This window comes from Pimephales promelas, chromosome 13 (genome assembly GCF_988280905.1).
Source record: "Pimephales promelas chromosome 13, fPimPro1.hap1.1, whole genome shotgun sequence".
NCBI classification, from domain to species: Eukaryota; Metazoa; Chordata; class Actinopteri; order Cypriniformes; family Leuciscidae; genus Pimephales; species Pimephales promelas.
In genome coordinates, this window is record NC_142781.1 from 3833966 (window position 1) to 3849815 (window position 15850).

The 15850-nt window shown below is 45.8% G+C and overlaps 10 non-coding genes across 10 annotated transcripts; 5 read left to right on the plus strand and 5 right to left on the minus strand.

Annotated features, from left to right (window-relative positions):
• The first annotated feature begins 136 nt into the window (after positions 1-136).
• Positions 137-252, plus strand: LOC148974557 (U5 spliceosomal RNA). Its single transcript, XR_016146198.1, has one exon. It is a non-coding gene; the product is annotated as a U5 spliceosomal RNA (small nuclear RNA).
• A 2905-nt stretch (positions 253-3157) lies between these two features.
• Positions 3158-3229, minus strand: trnad-guc (transfer RNA aspartic acid (anticodon GUC)). Its single transcript has one exon. It is a non-coding gene; the product is annotated as a tRNA-Asp (tRNA).
• Positions 3230-3929: 700 nt separating this feature from the next.
• LOC148974559 (U5 spliceosomal RNA) lies at positions 3930-4045 on the plus strand. The gene has a single exon (XR_016146199.1). It is a non-coding gene; the product is annotated as a U5 spliceosomal RNA (small nuclear RNA).
• A 2217-nt stretch (positions 4046-6262) lies between these two features.
• trnad-guc (transfer RNA aspartic acid (anticodon GUC)) lies at positions 6263-6334 on the minus strand. The gene has a single exon. It is a non-coding gene; the product is annotated as a tRNA-Asp (tRNA).
• A 700-nt stretch (positions 6335-7034) lies between these two features.
• On the plus strand, positions 7035-7150 carry LOC148974561 (U5 spliceosomal RNA). Its single transcript, XR_016146200.1, has one exon. It is a non-coding gene; the product is annotated as a U5 spliceosomal RNA (small nuclear RNA).
• A 465-nt stretch (positions 7151-7615) lies between these two features.
• Positions 7616-7687, minus strand: trnad-guc (transfer RNA aspartic acid (anticodon GUC)). Its single transcript has one exon. It is a non-coding gene; the product is annotated as a tRNA-Asp (tRNA).
• A 2150-nt stretch (positions 7688-9837) lies between these two features.
• Positions 9838-9909, minus strand: trnad-guc (transfer RNA aspartic acid (anticodon GUC)). Its single transcript has one exon. It is a non-coding gene; the product is annotated as a tRNA-Asp (tRNA).
• A 700-nt stretch (positions 9910-10609) lies between these two features.
• Positions 10610-10725, plus strand: LOC148974564 (U5 spliceosomal RNA). The gene has a single exon (XR_016146201.1). It is a non-coding gene; the product is annotated as a U5 spliceosomal RNA (small nuclear RNA).
• Positions 10726-11190: 465 nt separating this feature from the next.
• On the minus strand, positions 11191-11262 carry trnad-guc (transfer RNA aspartic acid (anticodon GUC)). Its single transcript has one exon. It is a non-coding gene; the product is annotated as a tRNA-Asp (tRNA).
• Positions 11263-14103: 2841 nt separating this feature from the next.
• Positions 14104-14220, plus strand: LOC148974566 (U5 spliceosomal RNA). Its single transcript, XR_016146314.1, has one exon. It is a non-coding gene; the product is annotated as a U5 spliceosomal RNA (small nuclear RNA).
• Positions 14221-15850: the final 1630 nt, after the last annotated feature.

Below are 15850 nucleotides of genomic sequence, written 5' to 3' on the forward strand. Positions count from 1 at the left end.
TAATGGAAATGGCTATATTATTGTTTTTAACAAAAAAAGACAAAAAGCTGGGTGGGAGGAGCCTGCACCAGACATTACCCTTGCTGAGCATGGTGGCATGTGTGTGATAGCACATTGTCCCAACGTCTCATGGTTACAGCTCGAGTTTCTCTTCATTCACGCATAAATCTTTCGCCTTTTACTAAAGATTTCCGTGGAGGGGAACGTTTGCGAGTTATTGGTATTTTTGGATGCTCTGCTCACAGTAGAGCTAAATGCCTTTGTTCAAAAACAGAAGACTTTTTGTTTGGAGCTGGGTTTTGGTCAAACCATTGCCACTTTCCCAGTTCACAACTTCAAATCTTGGGTCAGCAGAATGATTGTAAGGTTTACGAAACACAAAAGGGTAGTGTTGGGAGAAACAAAGCTTTTCAAAGCTTTCAACTGATTGCTTTGCAAATTGATTAACTGTTTCAACGCATTCGGAAGGCCACACTGGTGACCCCTGCTGGTCAGATTGGAAATGCAACACTGGAAATGCCACACAAACTCAGGTCAAACATGCATAAACCAACCTTTTACAAACCAATGCAAATGCTATCTTGAAAGTAAAACCTTTCAAATAGAATTAGCTTACCACCCTCAGGTGAGACTTGAACGGCAGGGTTGGCTTTATCAGCAGTTTCCACGGCAGAGCATGAGCTCATACAAGGTGTTTGTCCGTGGTAAAGAAGAAGCCTCCCCGTCGGGGAATCGAACCCCGGTCTTCCGTGTGACAGGCGGAGATACTGTCCACTATACTAACGAGGACCGGTCGTCACAGCAGTGTCCCTGAGCGGTACGGCATTGTATGCTCAGCCGTTGAGAAGTCAATTAATACTGGACATGCTTTATGGGAGTTATTGTTATCTAAGCCTTTCATTTTGGCCAAGAGGGGCAGGAAGAGGAGCTCTCCCTCTCCTGTGGAGGAATCTACCTGCAATCCAAGGATATGAAGGGTTTGTTCATTTAGCCTCCAGAAAGTTCCTAAAAATCTCATGCGAATTCCAGACACTGGTCTTCCACGTACTACTGGATTCAGGGACATCCTCTTAGACAGGGTGTGCCGGTCATCTGGTGATCGGGCAGATTCTTATTACATTTGCTCCATCCTCTAATGTTTCAACGCATTCGGATGGCCACACTGGTGACCCCTGCTGGTCAGATTGGAAATGCAATAGTGGAAATGCCACACAAACTTAGGTCAAACATGCATAAACCAAACTTTTACAAACCAATGCAAATGCTATCTTGAACGTAAAACCTTTCAAATAGAATTAGCTTACCACCCTCAGGTGAGTCTTGAACGGCAGGGTTGGCTTTATCAGTAGTTTCCACGGCAGAGCATGAGCTCATACAAGGTGTTTGTCCATGGTAAAGAAGAAGCCTTCCTGTGGAGGAATCTACCTGCAATCCAAGGATATGAAGGGTTTGTTCATTTAGCCTCCAGAAAGTTCCTAAAAATCTCATGCGAATTCCAGACACTGGTCTTCCACGTACTACTGGATTCAGGGACATCCTCTTAGACAGGGTTTGCCAGTCATCTGGTGATGGGGCAGATTCTTATTACATTTGCTCCATCCTCTAATGTTTCAACGCATTCGGATGGCCACACTGGTGAACCCTGCTGGTCAGATTGGAAATGCAATAGTGGAAATGCCACACAAACTTAGGTCAAACATGCATAAACCAACCTTTTACAAACCAATGCAAATGCTATCTTGAAAGTAAAACCTTTCAAATAGAATTAGCTTACCACCCTCAGGTGAGACTTGAACGGCAGGGTTGGCTTTATCAGCAGTTTCCACGGCAGAGCATGAGCTCATACAAGGTGTTTGTCCGTGGTAAAGAAGAAGCCTCCCCGTCGGGGAATCGAACCCCGGTCTTCCGCGTGACAGGCAGAGATACTGTCCGCTATACTAACGAGGACCGGTCGTCACAGCAGTGTCCCTGAGCGGTACGGCATTGTATGCTCAGCCGTTGAGAAGTCAATTAATACTGGACATGCTTTATGGGAGTTATTGTTATTTAAGCCTTTCATTTTGGCCAAGAGGGGCAGGAAGAGGAGCTCTCCCTCTCCTGTGGAGGAATCCACCTGCAATCCAAGGATATGAAGGGTTTGTTCATTTAGCCTCCAGAAAGTTCCTAAAAATCTCATGCGAATTCTAGACACTGGTCTTCCACGTACTACTGGATTCAGGGACATCCTCTTAGACAGGGTTTGCCAGTCATCTGGTGATGGGGCAGATTCTTATTACATTTGCTCCATCCTCTAATGTTTCAACGCATTCGGATGGCCACACTGGTGAACCCTGCTGGTCAGATTGGAAATGCAATAGTGGAAATGCCACACAAACTTAGGTCAAACATGCATAAACCAAACTTTTACAAACCAATGCAAATGCTATCTTGAAAGTAAAACCTTTCAAATAGAATTAGCTTACCACCCTCAGGTGAGTCTTGAACAGCAGGGTTGGCTTTATCAGCAGTTTCCACGGCAGAGCACGAGCTCATACAAGGTGTTTGTCCGTGGTAAAGAAGAAGCCTCCCCATCGGGGAATCGAACCCCGGTCTTCCGCGTGACAGGCGGAGATACTGTCCACTATACTAACGAGGACCGGTCGTCAAAGCAGTGTCCCTGAGCGGTACGGCTTTGTGTGCCCCTCCCTCTCCTGTGGAGGAATCCACCTGCAATCCAAGGAGATGAAGGGTTTTTTCATTTAGCCTCCAGAAAGTTCCATTAAAATATCAAGCGAATTCTAGACACTGGTCTTCCACGTACTACTGGATTCAGGGACATCCTCTTAGACAGGGTTTGCCGGTCATCTGGTGATGGGGCAGATTCTTATTACATTTGCTCCATCCTCTAATGTTTCAACGCATTCGGATGGCCACACTGGTGAACCCTGCTGGTCAGATTGGAAATGCAATAGTGGAAATGCCACACAAACTTAGGTCAAACATGCATAAACCAACCTATTACAAACCAATGCAAATGCTATCTTGAAAGTAAAACCTTTCAAATAGAATTAGCTTACCACCCTCAGGTGAGTCTTGAACGGCAGGGTTGGCTTTATCAGCAGTTTCCACGGCAGAGCACGAGCTCATACAAGGTGTTTGTCCGTGGTAAAGAAGATGCCTCCCCGTCGGGGAATCGAACCCCGGTCTTCCGCGTGACAGGCGGAGATACTGTCCACTATACTAACGAGGACCGGTCGTCACAGCAGTGTCCCTGAGCGGTACGGCATTGTATGCTCAGCCGTTGAGAAGTCAATTAATACTGGACATGCTTTATGGGAGTTATTGTTATTTAAGCCTTTCATTTTGGCCAAGGGGGGCAGGAAGAGGAGCTTTCCCTCTCCTGTGGAGGAATCCACCTGCAATCCAAGGAGATAAAGGGTTTGTTCATTTAGCCTCCAGAAAGTTCCTAAAAACCTCATGCGAATTCTAGACACTGGTCTTCCACATACTACTGGATTCAGGGACATCCTCTTAGACAGGGTTTACTAACTATACTAACGAGGACCGGTCGTCAAAGCAGTGTCCCTGAGCGGTACGGCATTGTATGCCTCTCCCTCTCCTGTGGAGGAATCCACCTGCAATCCAAGGAGATGAAGGGTTTGTTCATTTAGCCTCCAGAAAGTTCCATTAAAATATCAAGCGAATTCTAGACACTGGTCTTCCACGTACTACTGGATTCAGGGACATCCTCTTAGACAGGGTTTGCCGGTCATCTGGTGATGGGGCAGATTCTTATTACATTTGCTCCATCCTCTAATGGAAATGGCTATATTATTGTTTTTAACAAAAAAAGACAAAAAGCTGGGTGGGAGGAGCCTGCACCAGACATTACCCTTGCTGAGCATGGTGGCATGTGTGTGATAGCACATTGTCCCAACGTCTCATGGTTACAGCTCGAGTTTCTCTTCATTCACGCATAAATCTTTCGCCTTTTACTAAAGATTTCCGTGGAGGGGAACGTTTGCGAGTTATTGGTATTTTTGGATGCTCTGCTCACAGTAGAGCTAAATGCCTTTGTTCAAAAACAGAAGACTTTTTGTTTGGAGCTGGGTTTTGGTCAAACCATTGCCACTTTCCCAGTTCACAACTTCAAATCTTGGGTCAGCAGAATGATTGTAAGGTTTACGAAACACAAAAGGGTAGTGTTGGGAGAAACAAAGCTTTTCAAAGCTTTCAACTGATTGCTTTGCAAATTGATTAACTGTTTCAACGCATTCGGAAGGCCACACTGGTGACCCCTGCTGGTCAGATTGGAAATGCAACACTGGAAATGCCACACAAACTCAGGTCAAACATGCATAAACCAACCTTTTACAAACCAATGCAAATGCTATCTTGAAAGTAAAACCTTTCAAATAGAATTAGCTTACCACCCTCAGGTGAGACTTGAACGGCAGGGTTGGCTTTATCAGCAGTTTCCACGGCAGAGCATGAGCTCATACAAGGTGTTTGTCCGTGGTAAAGAAGAAGCCTCCCCGTCGGGGAATCGAACCCCGGTCTTCCGTGTGACAGGCGGAGATACTGTCCACTATACTAACGAGGACCGGTCGTCACAGCAGTGTCCCTGAGCGGTACGGCATTGTATGCTCAGCCGTTGAGAAGTCAATTAATACTGGACATGCTTTATGGGAGTTATTGTTATCTAAGCCTTTCATTTTGGCCAAGAGGGGCAGGAAGAGGAGCTCTCCCTCTCCTGTGGAGGAATCTACCTGCAATCCAAGGATATGAAGGGTTTGTTCATTTAGCCTCCAGAAAGTTCCTAAAAATCTCATGCGAATTCCAGACACTGGTCTTCCACGTACTACTGGATTCAGGGACATCCTCTTAGACAGGGTGTGCCGGTCATCTGGTGATCGGGCAGATTCTTATTACATTTGCTCCATCCTCTAATGTTTCAACGCATTCGGATGGCCACACTGGTGACCCCTGCTGGTCAGATTGGAAATGCAATAGTGGAAATGCCACACAAACTTAGGTCAAACATGCATAAACCAAACTTTTACAAACCAATGCAAATGCTATCTTGAACGTAAAACCTTTCAAATAGAATTAGCTTACCACCCTCAGGTGAGTCTTGAACGGCAGGGTTGGCTTTATCAGTAGTTTCCACGGCAGAGCATGAGCTCATACAAGGTGTTTGTCCATGGTAAAGAAGAAGCCTTCCTGTGGAGGAATCTACCTGCAATCCAAGGATATGAAGGGTTTGTTCATTTAGCCTCCAGAAAGTTCCTAAAAATCTCATGCGAATTCCAGACACTGGTCTTCCACGTACTACTGGATTCAGGGACATCCTCTTAGACAGGGTTTGCCAGTCATCTGGTGATGGGGCAGATTCTTATTACATTTGCTCCATCCTCTAATGTTTCAACGCATTCGGATGGCCACACTGGTGAACCCTGCTGGTCAGATTGGAAATGCAATAGTGGAAATGCCACACAAACTTAGGTCAAACATGCATAAACCAACCTTTTACAAACCAATGCAAATGCTATCTTGAAAGTAAAACCTTTCAAATAGAATTAGCTTACCACCCTCAGGTGAGTCTTGAACAGCAGGGTTGGCTTTATCAGCAGTTTCCACGGCAGAGCACGAGCTCATACAAGGTGTTTGTCCGTGGTAAAGAAGAAGCCTCCCCATCGGGGAATCGAACCCCGGTCTTCCGCGTGACAGGCGGAGATACTGTCCACTATACTAACGAGGACCGGTCGTCAAAGCAGTGTCCCTGAGCGGTACGGCTTTGTGTGCCCCTCCCTCTCCTGTGGAGGAATCCACCTGCAATCCAAGGAGATGAAGGGTTTTTTCATTTAGCCTCCAGAAAGTTCCATTAAAATATCAAGCGAATTCTAGACACTGGTCTTCCACGTACTACTGGATTCAGGGACATCCTCTTAGACAGGGTTTGCCGGTCATCTGGTGATGGGGCAGATTCTTATTACATTTGCTCCATCCTCTAATGTTTCAACGCATTCGGATGGCCACACTGGTGAACCCTGCTGGTCAGATTGGAAATGCAATAGTGGAAATGCCACACAAACTTAGGTCAAACATGCATAAACCAACCTATTACAAACCAATGCAAATGCTATCTTGAAAGTAAAACCTTTCAAATAGAATTAGCTTACCACCCTCAGGTGAGTCTTGAACGGCAGGGTTGGCTTTATCAGCAGTTTCCACGGCAGAGCACGAGCTCATACAAGGTGTTTGTCCGTGGTAAAGAAGAAGCCTCCCCGTCGGGGAATCGAACCCCGGTCTTCCGCGTGACAGGCGGAGATACTGTCCACTATACTAACGAGGACCGGTCGTCACAGCAGTGTCCCTGAGCGGTACGGCATTGTATGCTCAGCCGTTGAGAAGTCAATTAATACTGGACATGCTTTATGGGAGTTATTGTTATTTAAGCCTTTCATTTTGGCCAAGGGGGGCAGGAAGAGGAGCTTTCCCTCTCCTGTGGAGGAATCCACCTGCAATCCAAGGAGATAAAGGGTTTGTTCATTTAGCCTCCAGAAAGTTCCTAAAAACCTCATGCGAATTCTAGACACTGGTCTTCCACATACTACTGGATTCAGGGACATCCTCTTAGACAGGGTTTACTAACTATACTAACGAGGACCGGTCGTCAAAGCAGTGTCCCTGAGCGGTACGGCATTGTATGCCTCTCCCTCTCCTGTGGAGGAATCCACCTGCAATCCAAGGAGATGAAGGGTTTGTTCATTTAGCCTCCAGAAAGTTCCATTAAAATATCAAGCGAATTCTAGACACTGGTCTTCCACGTACTACTGGATTCAGGGACATCCTCTTAGACAGGGTTTGCCGGTCATCTGGTGATGGGGCAGATTCTTATTACATTTGCTCCATCCTCTAATGGAAATGGCTATATTATTGTTTTTAACAAAAAAAGACAAAAAGCTGGGTGGGAGGAGCCTGCACCAGACATTACCCTTGCTGAGCATGGTGGCATGTGTGTGATAGCACATTGTCCCAACGTCTCATGGTTACAGCTCGAGTTTCTCTTCATTCACGCATAAATCTTTCGCCTTTTACTAAAGATTTCCGTGGAGGGGAACGTTTGCGAGTTATTGGTATTTTTGGATGCTCTGCTCACAGTAGAGCTAAATGCCTTTGTTCAAAAACAGAAGACTTTTTGTTTGGAGCTGGGTTTTGGTCAAACCATTGCCACTTTCCCAGTTCACAACTTCAAATCTTGGGTCAGCAGAATGATTGTAAGGTTTACGAAACACAAAAGGGTAGTGTTGGGAGAAACAAAGCTTTTCAAAGCTTTCAACTGATTGCTTTGCAAATTGATTAACTGTTTCAACGCATTCGGAAGGCCACACTGGTGACCCCTGCTGGTCAGATTGGAAATGCAACACTGGAAATGCCAAACAAACTCAGGTCAAACATGCATAAACCAACCTTTTACAAACCAATGCAAATGCTATCTTGAAAGTAAAACCTTTCAAATAGAATTAGCTTACCACCCTCAGGTGAGACTTGAACGGCAGGGTTGGCTTTATCAGCAGTTTCCACGGCAGAGCATGAGCTCATACAAGGTGTTTGTCCGTGGTAAAGAAGAAGCCTCCCCGTCGGGGAATCGAACCCCGGTCTTCCGCGTGACAGGCGGAGATACTGTCCACTATACTAACGAGGACCGGTCGTCACAGCAGTGTCCCTGAGCGGTACGGCATTGTATGCTCAGCCGTTGAGAAGTCAATTAATACTGGACATGCTTTATGGGAGTTATTGTTATCTAAGCCTTTCATTTTGGCCAAGAGGGGCAGGAAGAGGAGCTCTCCCTCTCCTGTGGAGGAATCTACCTGCAATCCAAGGATATGAAGGGTTTGTTCATTTAGCCTCCAGAAAGTTCCTAAAAATCTCATGCGAATTCCAGACACTGGTCTTCCACGTACTACTGGATTCAGGGACATCCTCTTAGACAGGGTGTGCCGGTCATCTGGTGATCGGGCAGATTCTTATTACATTTGCTCCATCCTCTAATGTTTCAACGCATTCGGATGGCCACACTGGTGACCCCTGCTGGTCAGATTGGAAATGCAATAGTGGAAATGCCACACAAACTTAGGTCAAACATGCATAAACCAAACTTTTACAAACCAATGCAAATGCTATCTTGAACGTAAAACCTTTCAAATAGAATTAGCTTACCACCCTCAGGTGAGTCTTGAACGGCAGGGTTGGCTTTATCAGCAGTTTCCACGACAGAGCACGAGCTCACCCAAGGTGTTTGTACGTGGTAAAGAAGAAGCATTCCTGTGGAGGAATCTACCTGCAATCCAAGGAGATGAAGGGTTTGTTCATTTAGCCTCCAGAAAGTTCTTAAAAATCTCATGCGAATTCCAGACACTGGTCTTCCACGTACTACTGGATTCAGGGACATCCTCTTAGACAGGGTTTGCAGGTCATCTGGTGATGGGGCAGATTCTTATTACATTTGCTCCATCCTCTAATGTTTCAACGCATTCGGATGGCCACACTGGTGAACCCTGCTGGTCAGATTGGAAATGCAACAGTGGAAATGCCACACAAACTTAGGTCAAACATGCATAAACCAACCTTTTACAAACCAATGCAAATGCTATCTTGAAAGTAAAACCTTTCAAATAGAATTAGCTTACCACCCTCAGGTGAGTCTTGAACGGCAGGGTTGGCTTTATCAGTAGTTTCCACGGCAGAGCATGAGCTCATACAAGGTGTTTGTCCATGGTAAAGAAGAAGCCTTCCTGTGGAGGAATCTACCTGCAATCCAAGGATATGAAGGGTTTGTTCATTTAGCCTCCAGAAAGTTCCTAAAAATCTCATGCGAATTCCAGACACTGGTCTTCCACGTACTACTGGATTCAGGGACATCCTCTTAGACAGGGTTTGCCAGTCATCTGGTGATGGGGCAGATTCTTATTACATTTGCTCCATCCTCTAATGTTTCAACGCATTCGGATGGCCACACTGGTGAACCCTGTTGGTCAGATTGGAAATGCAATAGTGGAAATGCCACACAAACTTAGGTCAAACATGCATAAACCAAACTTTTACAAACCAATGCAAATGCTATCTTGAAAGTAAAACCTTTCAAATAGAATTAGCTTACCACCCTCAGGTGAGTCTTGAACGGCAGGGTTGGCTTTATCAGCAGTTTCCACGGCAGAGCACGAGCTCATACAAGGTGTTTGTCCGTGGTAAAGAAGAAGCCTCCCCATCGGGGAATCGAACCCCGGTCTTCCGCGTGACAGGCAGAGATACTGTCCACTATACTAACGAGGACCGGTCGTCAAAGCAGTGTCCCTGAGCGGTACGGCTTTGTGTGCCTCTCCCTCTCCTGTGGAGGAATCCACCTGCAATCCAAGGAGATGAAGGGTTTTTTCATTTAGCCTCCAGAAAGTTCCATTAAAATATCAAGCGAATTCTAGACACTGGTCTTCCACGTACTACTGGATTCAGGGACATCCTCTTAGACAGGGTTTGCCGGTCATCTGGTGATGGGGCAGATTCTTATTACATTTGCTCCATCCTCTAATGTTTCAACGCATTCGGATGGCCACACTGGTGAACCCTGCTGGTCAGATTGGAAATGCAATAGTGGAAATGCCACACAAACTTAGGTCAAACATGCATAAACCAACCTATTACAAACCAATGCAAATGCTATCTTGAAAGTAAAACCTTTCAAATAGAATTAGCTTACCACCCTCAGGTGAGTCTTGAACGGCAGGGTTGGCTTTATCAGCAGTTTCCACGGCAGAGCACGAGCTCATACAAGGTGTTTGTCCGTGGTAAAGAAGAAGCCTCCCCGTCGGGGAATCGAACCCCGGTCTTCCGCGTGACAGGCGGAGATACTGTCCACTATACTAACGAGGACCGGTCGTCACAGCAGTGTCCCTGAGCGGTACGGCATTGTATGCTCAGCCGTTGAGAAGTCAATTAATACTGGACATGCTTTATGGGAGTTATTGTTATTTAAGCCTTTCATTTTGGCCAAGGGGGGCAGGAAGAGGAGCTTTCCCTCTCCTGTGGAGGAATCCACCTGCAATCCAAGGAGATAAAGGGTTTGTTCATTTAGCCTCCAGAAAGTTCCTAAAAACCTCATGCGAATTCTAGACACTGGTCTTCCACATACTACTGGATTCAGGGACATCCTCTTAGACAGGGTTTACTAACTATACTAACGAGGACCGGTCGTCAAAGCAGTGTCCCTGAGCGGTACGGCATTGTATGCCTCTCCCTCTCCTGTGGAGGAATCCACCTGCAATCCAAGGAGATGAAGGGTTTGTTCATTTAGCCTCCAGAAAGTTCCATTAAAATATCAAGCGAATTCTAGACACTGGTCTTCCACGTACTACTGGATTCAGGGACATCCTCTTAGACAGGGTTTGCCGGTCATCTGGTGATGGGGCAGATTCTTATTACATTTGCTCCATCCTCTAATGGAAATGGCTATATTATTGTTTTTAACAAAAAAAGACAAAAAGCTGGGTGGGAGGAGCCTGCACCAGACATTACCCTTGCTGAGCATGGTGGCATGTGTGTGATAGCACATTGTCCCAACGTCTCATGGTTACAGCTCGAGTTTCTCTTCATTCACGCATAAATCTTTCGCCTTTTACTAAAGATTTCCGTGGAGGGGAACGTTTGCGAGTTATTGGTATTTTTGGATGCTCTGCTCACAGTAGAGCTAAATGCCTTTGTTCAAAAACAGAATACTTTTTGTTTGGAGCTGGGTTTTGGTCAAACCATTACCACTTTCCCAGTTCACAACTTCAAATCTTGGGTCAGCAGAATGATTGTAAGGTTTACGAAACACAAAAGGGTAGTGTTGGGAGAAACAAAGCTTTTCAAAGCTTTCAACTGATTGCTTTGCAAATTGATTAACTGTTTCAACGCATTCGGAAGGCCACACTGGTGACCCCTGCTGGTCAGATTGGAAATGCAACACTGGAAATGCCACACAAACTCAGGTCAAACATGCATAAACCAACCTTTTACAAACCAATGCAAATGCTATCTTGAAAGTAAAACCTTTCAAATAGAATTAGCTTACCACCCTCAGGTGAGACTTGAACGGCAGGGTTGGCTTTATCAGCAGTTTTCACGGCAGAGCATGAGCTCATACAAGGTGTTTGTCCGTGGTAAAGAAGAAGCCTCCCCGTCGGGGAATCGAACCCCGGTCTTCCGCGTGACAGGCGGAGATACTGTCCACTATACTAACGAGGACCGGTCGTCACAGCAGTGTCCCTGAGCGATACGGCATTGTATGCTCAGCCGTTGAGAAGTCAATTAATACTGGACATGCTTTATGGGAGTTATTGTTATCTAAGCCTTTCATTTTGGCCAAGAGGGGCAGGAAGAGGAGCTCTCCCTCTCCTGTGGAGGAATCTACCTGCAATCCAAGGATATGAAGGGTTTGTTCATTTAGCCTCCAGAAAGTTCCTAAAAATCTCATGCGAATTCCAGACACTGGTCTTCCACGTACTACTGGATTCAGGGACATCCTCTTAGACAGGGTGTGCCGGTCATCTGGTGATCGGGCAGATTCTTATTACATTTGCTCCATCCTCTAATGTTTCAACGCATTCGGATGGCCACACTGGTGACCCCTGCTGGTCAGATTGGAAATGCAATAGTGGAAATGCCACACAAACTTAGGTCAAACATGCATAAACCAAACTTTTACAAACCAATGCAAATGCTATCTTGAAAGTAAAACCTTTCAAATAGAATTAGCTTACCACCCTCAGGTGAGTCTTGAACGGCAGGGTTGGCTTTATCAGCAGTTTCCACGGCAGAGCACGAGCTCATACAAGGTGTTTGTCCGTGGTAAAGAAGAAGCATTCCTGTGGAGGAATCTACCTGCAATCCAAGGAGATGAAGGGTTTGTTCATTTAGCCTCCAGAAAGTTCTTAAAAATCTCATGCGAATTCCAGACACTGGTGTTCCACGTACTACTGGATTCAGGGACATCCTCTTAGACAGGGTTTGCAGGTCATCTGGTGATGGGGCAGATTCTTATTACATTTGCTCCATCCTCTAATGTTTCAACGCATTCGGATGGCCACACTGGTGAACCCTGCTGGTCAGATTGGAAATGCAACAGTGGAAATGCCACACAAACTTAGGTCAAACATGCATAAACCAACCTTTTACAAACCAATGCAAATGCTATCTTGAAAGTAAAACCTTTCAAATAGAATTAGCTTACCACCCTCAGGTGAGACTTGAACGGCAGGGTTGGCTTTATCAGCAGTTTCCACGGCAGAGCATGAGCTCATACAAGGTGTTTGTCCGTGGTAAAGAAGAAGCCTCCCCGTCGGGGAATCGAACCCCGGTCTTCCGCGTGACAGGCAGAGATACTATCCGCTATACTAACGAGGACCGGTCGTCACAGCAGTGTCCCTGAGCGGTACGGCATTGTATGCTCAGCCGTTGAGAAGTCAATTAATACTGGACATGCTTTATGGGAGTTATTGTTATTTAAGCCTTTCATTTTGGCCAAGAGGGGCAGGAAGAGGAGCTCTCCCTCTCCTGTGGAGGAATCCACCTGCAATCCAAGGATATGAAGGGTTTGTTCATTTAGCCTCCAGAAAGTTCCTAAAAATCTCATGCGAATTCTAGACACTGGTCTTCCACGTACTACTGGATTCAGGGACATCCTCTTAGACAGGGTTTGCCAGTCATCTGGTGATGGGGCAGATTCTTATTACATTTGCTCCATCCTCTAATGTTTCAACGCATTCGGATGGCCACACTGGTGAACCCTGCTGGTCAGATTGGAAATGCAATAGTGGAAATGCCACACAAACTTAGGTCAAACATGCATAAACCAAACTTTTACAAACCAATGCAAATGCTATCTTGAAAGTAAAACCTTTCAAATAGAATTAGCTTACCACCCTCAGGTGAGTCTTGAACGGCAGGGTTGGCTTTATCAGCAGTTTCCACGGCAGAGCACGAGCTCATACAAGGTGTTTGTCCGTGGTAAAGAAGAAGCCTCCCCATCGGGGAAATCGAACCCCGGTCTTCCGCGTGACAGGCGGAGATACTGTCCACTATACTAACGAGGACCGGTCGTCAAAGCAGTGTCCCTGAGCGGTACGGCTTTGTGTGCCTCTCCCTCTCCTGTGGAGGAATCCACCTGCAATCCAAGGAGATGAAGGGTTTTTTCATTTAGCCTCCAGAAAGTTCCATTAAAATATCAAGCGAATTCTAGACACTGGCCTTCCACGTACTACTGGATTCAGGGACATCCTCTTAGACAGGGTTTGCCGGTCATCTGGTGATGGGGCAGATTCTTATTACATTTGCTCCATCCTCTAATGTTTCAACGCATTCGGATGGCCACACTGGTGAACCCTGCTGGTCAGATTGGAAATGCAATAGTGGAAATGCCACACAAACTTAGGTCAAACATGCATAAACCAACCTATTACAAACCAATGCAAATGCTATCTTGAAAGTAAAACCTTTCAAATAGAATTAGCTTACCACCCTCAGGTGAGTCTTGAACGGCAGGGTTGGCTTTATCAGCAGTTTCCACGGCAGAGCATGAGCTCATACAAGGTGTTTGTCCGTGGTAAAGAAGAAGCCTCCCCGTCGGGGAATCGACGTCGGGGAATCGAACACCGGTCGTCCGCGTGACAGGCGGAGATACTGTCCACTATACTAACGAGGACCGGTCGTCAAAGCAGTGTCCCTGAGCGGTACGGCATTGTATGCCTCTCCCTCTCCTGTGGAGGAACCCACCTGCAATCCAAGGAGATGAAGGGTTTGTTCATTTAGCCTCCAGAAAGTTCCATTAAAATATCAAGCGAATTCTAGACACTGGTCTTCCACGTACTACTGGATTCAGGGACATCCTCTTAGACAGGGTTTGCCGGTCATCTGGTGATGGGGCAGATTCTTATTACATTTGCTCCATCCTCTAATGGAAATGGCTATATTATTGTTTTTAACAAAAAAAGACAAAAAGCTGGGTGGGAGGAGCCTGCACCAGACATTACCCTTGCTGAGCATGGTGGCATGAGTGTGATAGCACATTGTCCCAACGTCTCATGGTTACAGCTCGAGTTTCTCTTCATTCACGCATAAATCTTTCGCCTTTTACTAAAGATTTCCGTGGAGGGGAACGTTTGAGAGTTATTGTTTTTTTTTGGATGCTCTGCTCACAGCAGAGCTAAATGCCTTTGTTCAAAAACAGAAGACTTTTTGTTTGGAGCTGGGTGGTGGTCAAACCATTGCCACTTTCCCAGTTCACAACTTCAAATCTTGGGTCAGCAGAATGATTGTAAGGTTTACCAATCACAAAAGGGTAGTGTTGGGAGAAATAAAGCTTTTCAAAGCTTTCAACTGATTGCTTTGCAAATTGATTAACTGTTTCAACGCATTCGGAAGGCCACACTGGTGACCCCTGCTGGTCAGATTGGAAATGCAACACTGAAAATGCCACACAAACTTAGGTCAAACATGCATAAACCAACCTTTTACAAACCAATGCAAATGCTATCTTGAAAGTAAAACCTTTCAAATAGAATTAGCTTACCACCCTCAGGTGAGTCTTGAACGGCAGGGTTGGCTTTATCAGCAGTTTCCACGGCAGAGCATGGGCTCATACAAGGTGTTTGTCCGTGGTAAAGAAGAAGCATTCCTGTGGAGGAATCTACCTGCAATCCAAGGAGATGAAGGGTTTGTTCATTTAGCCTCCAGAAAGTTCTTAAAAATCTCATGCGAATTCCAGACACTGGTCTTCCACGTACTACTGGATTCAGGGACATCCTCTTAGACAGGGTTTGCAGGTCATCTGGTGATGGGGCAGATTCTTATTACATTTGCTCCATCCTCTAATGTTTCAACACATTCGGATGGCCACACTGGTGAACCCTGCTGGTCAGATTGGAAATGCAACAGTGGAAATGCCACACAAACTTAGGTCAAACATGCATAAACCAACCTTTTACAAACCAATGCAAATGCTATCTTGAAAGTAAAACCTTTCAAATAGAATTAGCTTACCACCCTCAGGTGAGTCTTGAACGGCAGGGTTGGCTTTATCAGCAGTTTCCACGGCAGAGCATGAGCTCATACAAGGTGTTTGTCCATGGTAAAGAAGAAGCCTTCCTGTGGAGGAATCTACCTGCAATCCAAGGAGATGAAGGGTTTGTTCATTTAGCCTCCAGAAAGTTCCTAAAAATCTCATGCGAATTCCAGACACTGGTCTTCCACGTACTACTGGATTCAGGGACATCCTCTTAGACAGGGTTTGCCAGTCATCTGGTGATGGGGCAGATTCTTATTACATTTGCTCCATCCTCTAATGTTTCAACGCATTCGGATGGCCACACTGGTGAACCCTGCTGGTCAGATTGGAAATGCAATAGTGGAAATGCCACACAAACTTAGGTCAAACATGCATAAACCAAACTTTTACAAACCAATGCAAATGCTATCTTGAAAGTAAAACCTTTCAAATAGAATTAGCTTACCACCCTCAGGTGAGTCTTGAACGGCAGGGTTGGCTTTATCAGCAGTTTCCACGGCAGAGCACGAGCTCATACAAGGTGTTTGTCCGTGGTAAAGAAGAAGCCTCCCCGTCGGGGAATCGAACCCCGGTCGTCCGCGTGACAGGCAGATACTGTCCACTATACTAACGAGGACCGGTCGTCAAAGCAGTGTCCCTGAGCGGTACGGCATTGTATGCCTCTCCCTCTCCTGTGGAGGAACCCACCTGCAATCCAAGGAGATGAAGGGTTTGTTCATTTAGCCTCCAGAAAGTTCCTAAAAACCTCATGAGAATTCTAGACACTGGTCT